The 6,125-nt window shown below is 38.5% G+C and overlaps 1 pseudogene; it reads right to left on the bottom strand.

Annotated features, from left to right (window-relative positions):
- Positions 1-1,877: 1,877 nt before the first annotated feature.
- On the bottom strand, positions 1,878-2,792 carry LOC140605643 (olfactory receptor 1A1-like; annotated as a pseudogene).
- Positions 2,793-6,125: the final 3,333 nt, after the last annotated feature.

The raw sequence follows: 6,125 nt of genomic DNA, 5'->3' as shown, positions 1-6,125 counted from the left end.
GACTCAGATGTTTCAGGAACAAAGTGGGGTCACTTCAGCAGGTGCAGATCAAGGGGCAACAGTTTTGCAGCTCTTTTCAAAGATCTGAGCATCAGATATGAAGTCATCCCTCTCTGAACTCCCAGTTCTGGTAGCAACACTGTTTCCATTTAGATCCTTCAGTTTTAGTGGAAGTAACTTCTTCCTGCAGGGTAATAACTTTGGGGTTATACCAGCATCCCTCTTTTTCCCCTGTACTCACTTTCAGAATACACTCATGCATTAGATTCTTTGTTTTAAGTCATTTGTATTGAAAAAAAAAAAGAGTATATTTGTTTATTCACTTGATTTTTTTTTCTGTTGATGTTTGAGGGTTTTTTTTTGGGGGGGGGCGGTTATTGAAGTTCAATTTGCCAACATATAGCATAACACCCAGTGCTCATCCTGTCAACTGCCCCCCTCAGTGCCTGTCACCCAGTCACTCCAACCCCCCGCCCACCTCCCCTTCCACTACCCCTTGTTCATTTCCCAGAGTTAGGTGTCTCTCATGTTTTGTCACCCTCATTGATATTTTCACTCATTTTTCTCTCCTTTCCCTTTATTCCTTTTCACTAATTTTTATATTCCCCATAATGAATGAGACCCTATAATGTTTGTCCTTTTCTGATTGACTTATTTCAGTCACTCACCTCCAGGTCCATCCACATCGAAGCAAATGGTGGGTATTTGTCATTTCTAGTGGCTGAGTAATATCACTTGATTTTTTTAGATTCTACAAATGAGTAAAATCATATGGTTTTTGTCTTTTTCAGTTTGACTTATTTCATTTACCATAATGCATTTCTAGGTCCATCGTGTTGCTGCAAATGGTGTGATCTCATTCTTTTTAATGGCTGTCTAATATTCCAGGTGTGTGTGTGTGTGTGTGCGTGTGCGTGCGTGTATGTGTGTGTGTTGAGTGTATTACATGTTCCATATCCATTTGTATATCAATGGGGGGGGCATAATGGGTTGAAGAGGAGTAGGAAATACAAGCTTCCAGTTATGGAATAAATAAGTCATAGGAATAAAATGTATAGCATAAGGAATATGGTCAGTGGTATTGTAATAATAGCATTCTCTGGCAACAGATGATAGCTACACTTACACTATACATTACACTTATGCATAGTGTAATGTATTAACTTGTCAAATCACTGTGTTGCACACTTGAAACTATGTAACGTATCAACTATACTCAAATAAAAACATTTAAAAATAATGGATATGATTTCTCTTTCTTAAATGATTGGAAAGTAACTTTCTGAGGGACATTTGGGTGGCTCAGTAGATTAAGTGTCCAACTCATGATTGTATTTTATTTATTTATTTTTAAAAATTTTATTTATTTATTCATGAGAGACACAGAGAGAGACAGAGACACAGAGGGAGAAGCAGGTTGTACCTTAATGACCAACTTTGGGAGAAATAGAATGATGTGTTAAGACAGGTCTCACCCTCAAAGTTTGCAAGCAAAGTGGAAATGATGAAATGTAGTAGTCCAAGAAAATTGACATTTGAATAGGGCCTTACAGCTTTCAAAGTATGATTCACACCTTATGACAGACAAGGAAGACGTTCTTATTTTTATTCTATAGTTATGGAAGTTAAGTGCTAGTCAGTAGCACAGTTGGGACATGATCCCAATATTCCTTTGCTGTAAAAGGAATAATAACATTTACATATTGACAATCCTAATAGGATGTCTTATGAAACTGTTACAAGGTTTCTGAGAAGGGGAATTCAGTGGCTGGAAAGAACAAAGGTTGCTCCTTGAAGGGGGAGGACATTGGGGCTGGATTTTCAAGTGCATCCTAATTGATGAATCCAGTTGATTCTCCAATATGACCTCACCTTGGTTAAAAGCTGCAGAATTTCCCCAGGGCAGACTTCATGTCTTGGTTTCTCAGACTATAAATGAAAGGATTTAACACTGGGGGCACTGTGATGCACATCACAGTTATCACTTCATCTTTTAGGCCATAACTAGTCAGAAGGTAGAAATACATGCTCATAACTGTCCCATAATACAGGGAAACAATTGTGAGGTGGGAACCACAGGAGAAGGCCTTGAGCACTCCCTTCCTGGATGGAACCTGCAAGTCTGTGGAAAAGACTCAGACTTAGGAGATGATGATACATAGTAATGGCACAGAAAAAACACCAACCCCTAGGTATATCATCCTCACATTTAAGTGGGTGTCAGAACAGGATAGCTTGAGTCAAGAGACAATGTCACAGTAGAAGTTGGCTACTTTCTGGTTGTCACAGAAGGGCATACTAGCTGTGAGCAGAGTGTGGGGGAGGGCATTGGCATTTTCAACTACCTAAGACCCAACAACTAGGAGGACACAAGTCCATAGGCTCATAATCATTATATAATGAAGAGGATGACTGATGGCCACCGCATCATCATAAGCCATTGAAGCCTGGATATAACTATCTGTGAAACCCAAGGCTAACATGAAACACATTTGTGTTAGGCATCCCCCAAAGCAGATGGCTTTGCTCCCTAAGACATGGTTGGCTAACATTTTAGGGATGGTTACAGAAGAGAAGAGGATGTCAACAAAGGAGAGATTGGCAAGGAAAAAATACATAGGGTTGTGAAGGCGAATGTCAGAACGAATGGCCAAGATGATGAGCAGTTTTCCAATCAATGTGATGGGGTAAATGAAGAGGAAGAGGATGAAGAAGAAGTCTTACTATTTTTACTGTCTACTAACTCCCAGGAGGATGAAACCAAGGGTAAAGGACTCATTGTCTCCTCCCATGGATCCTTCAGCAAAAAGGAGAGAGCAATCCAGAATTATTAGTAAAGTTACTCTGTATAATTATCTTTCTAAACCACCACATCTGACTGTTGTGGTTGTGGTGTCTACGCGTGGGACTTATTCAGTTCCTAGATAGCCAATAAGTAGCAGGGGTAAATCCCTGTTGGACAGGGATTAGCCCTGGACACTCATGTATACAAAGTGAGTAATCTTGAATCAGAGGTTCTCATCTACTCAAGCCCAGCATCATCAACCATACACCTAAGGTTTAATAATTTAACAGATAAAGTTAACGTTCTATGTGCTAGAAATTGTGTTAGGCTTTTTGGAAATCACAAATATGTGAAAACACGGTTTATGCATCCGTTTAGTCACACATGACATAGTCCTTGCTTTGAAAAAACTTAGAACAAAATTGGAAGCCAAAACTATGCACTGATTTTATTACACATAAAAAAAAAAGAATGGTAGTTTGATAGCTTTAAAAAAAAAAAACTCTCCAGTGCAAAGGATGGTCAGTACAAGGAATATCTGAGAAAGCTAGAAATTTTTCCACTGACCTTTGAGAGAATGAGCCCAGACCCAGGAGATAACAAGTGCCTGCTCTGGCATGAGAAGATTATAACTCACAAGACGACTGGAGTTAGGTCATAGTAAAATACATGAATTTACTTCCCTCATATCCATTTTTATCTTTTTAAAAAATATTTTATTTATTTATTCATGAGAGGCACAGAGAGAGAGAGAGAGAGAGAGAGAGAGGCAGAGACACAGGCAGAGTGAGACCCTCATATCCATTTTTTAAAAAAATTATTTATATATATATTTTTTTTACATATTTTTTAATTGGAGTTGAATTTGCCAACATATAGCTCATATCCATTTTTAAAGTAGACATTCACCTTTGATAGGTTTCCTTTCTATTCCAAACCCTTTAACATATGTAATCACAGTGTTTTTTTCTCTTCAACTTTCTCTTACTTTTTTCTTCCCCTTTGGTGACTCATCCAACTCCATCGTGGCTTCAGCTACTGCTTAGGGGAATCTTAGTTCTGTATTTGTAGGCTTGATTTTACATAATTCCACATTCACTCATCTTGTCAACCTGTCTGAGCCCAGTCTGTATATTTAATCTAAGTAGATTGCAAGCTCTTTTAACAGAAGAATCTCTCTTGTCTACTTTATCCCTTGTAAGATAATTGTGGAATATTATTCATTTTATGTACCAATAAGTTTGCAGCTTATAGTTCTTGAATTATGTGAAAATTTATTTCATGGGTTTCCCACATAAGGGATGCTACTTGGCACTATGACTTTTACCAAGTTATCCCTCATCTCTGCATTTGATCCTATTGATTCTTCATTTAAAATATTTTGTACAATGCTTTTCTACTTACTGTCTCAGTGCTTTAGTTTGACCGCCATTATTTTCTGCATGAAATCTTATAATGATTTATAATCTTATAATCTTATAATTGATTCCCTCTTCTTTGATCCATCTTAAGGCATATCAATGGTGGTAGAGACTACTAAGCTGCTCACCCAAATCTAAGTTATTCTCTTCTTCCTGGACACTTAGTTTGACTACATTTCCCAAATTCTACATTGATATGTGGGCATATGATGGAGATCTAGGCAATCTACTCATGTGCTCCAATTCTGGTCTTCCTCCACGCTCTTTTTACATTATTGACAGCTGGATGCAAATGAACAGGAAGCTAAATGAGATGGTGGAGTCACATAATGGAATGAGTCTGTGTCCCAAGTTTTCAAATGTAGGAGAGCCCCCATCCACCAAGAAGACATGCTAATACCGGGCATGTAGGAGAGTAACAAACTTTTATTCTTTTTAAACCATTACACATAGCTTTTGCAGTATTTGCCACTGTTGTCCAAGAAATTCTAAGTAATTCACTAATATTTCTAATTAATTTAACCTATAATTAATTCATTTACCATTTCTCAGTGTCTCCTATATTGTACATGGGAACTGTATGTTAGGCACAGAGGATGCAAGTAAAATTATCATTCCCCCCAGTATTATGTGCTTTTTCCAGCTCTGCACCTGGATATGGTTTTGTCTCTTGAAATGGTTTTCCATGTGTTCACATGAAATCATAATATCTCATTGTTAAGAAGATTCTATCAACTCTGGAGGGCTCAGAGACTATGGTTACCTTATATGGTAAGGAAGTATCATATTTTGAGTTGGAGCTCTTGGCATAATGGCAGGTTTAGTGATGTCAGCAGGTCTCATTCCAATTTAAACACCTAGAAATCTAGATAAATTATAAAAGTTTTTAAAATTTCTTGTATAAACCTAAGAGAAAGAAATGATAGTATGTAGGCATGAGAAACAAAAGAAAGAGCAGGGGTTATAAGTCTGAGATGGTGGCTCCTTGGGGATTCAGCCAGCAATGAGGCTCAAAGTCTGGGGTCTGGAGAATCATTGCCCCTTATACAAGAGAAGTGCCACAGAGCCATATAGGGAAAATTCAGTTTGAGCCTTCTGCACAATATGCTGGAAGCCTTGTCCTATTTTGAATTGAGCAGTAGAACACATTTTGCTACAAAGAAAATGGAGCACATTTCAAAGACAAAGTACTTATACATTTGAGGAATACTTCAGGGCAAAGGAATTATATATCTTTATTAGGAGCATCAGATTAAAGCAGGAAAATCAGTCTGGAAAAGATGCTTGGGTTCATATGTGGAGGATTTTGAACCAATGCAAACACTTCATTCTATATTCACTGGGAGGTAGGATCAGTATAGTGGGGGTAGGTTGCACTAACTCTTTGTGATAATAGGCATATGCATCTTTTGTTTAATGTAAATATAGATATCTGGACATATAAATAAAGCGATCAATAGGGCAACATTTTGGAGTGACAATCTGGTACAGAGACAACCACAAGGAGATAAAGGAAGTGAAGGAATGTAAGAAAAACTGCACCAGAAAAGAATGAGAAGGTATAATCATGGCAGGAACTAAAGAAACAGAGAACCCAAATAGGGGGCGCTGAGCAGTCATGAACTGAAGATGTAGAAGCACAGAGCAAGATGTTGGAGGTGATAATGGGGAGAGATGATTCTAGCAAAGCTCAGGAGGAAGAGGTGGCAGACAGAATCTTATCCTCCCCCGAGGAGGAGTAGGACATGTACCAACGGGAATGTGAGGCAGTGACAGCCTCAAGTTCCCTGGAAAGACATCCAGTTCCCGGGCAATACTGGCCACTAATTGCTCTTCTTGGGAAGTGTTTGTGCCCTGAGAACTCCAGCATTTGAGGGTGCTGAGAACAGTCAGGATACAGGAGACAAAGTGCTTCCCCC

Source organism: Canis lupus, chromosome 16 (assembly GCF_048164855.1).
Source record: "Canis lupus baileyi chromosome 16, mCanLup2.hap1, whole genome shotgun sequence".
Lineage (NCBI taxonomy): Eukaryota > Metazoa > Chordata > Mammalia > Carnivora > Canidae > Canis > Canis lupus.
Note: the sequence above shows the minus strand (reverse complement) of the source record. Positions and strands in the feature narration are given on the sequence as shown.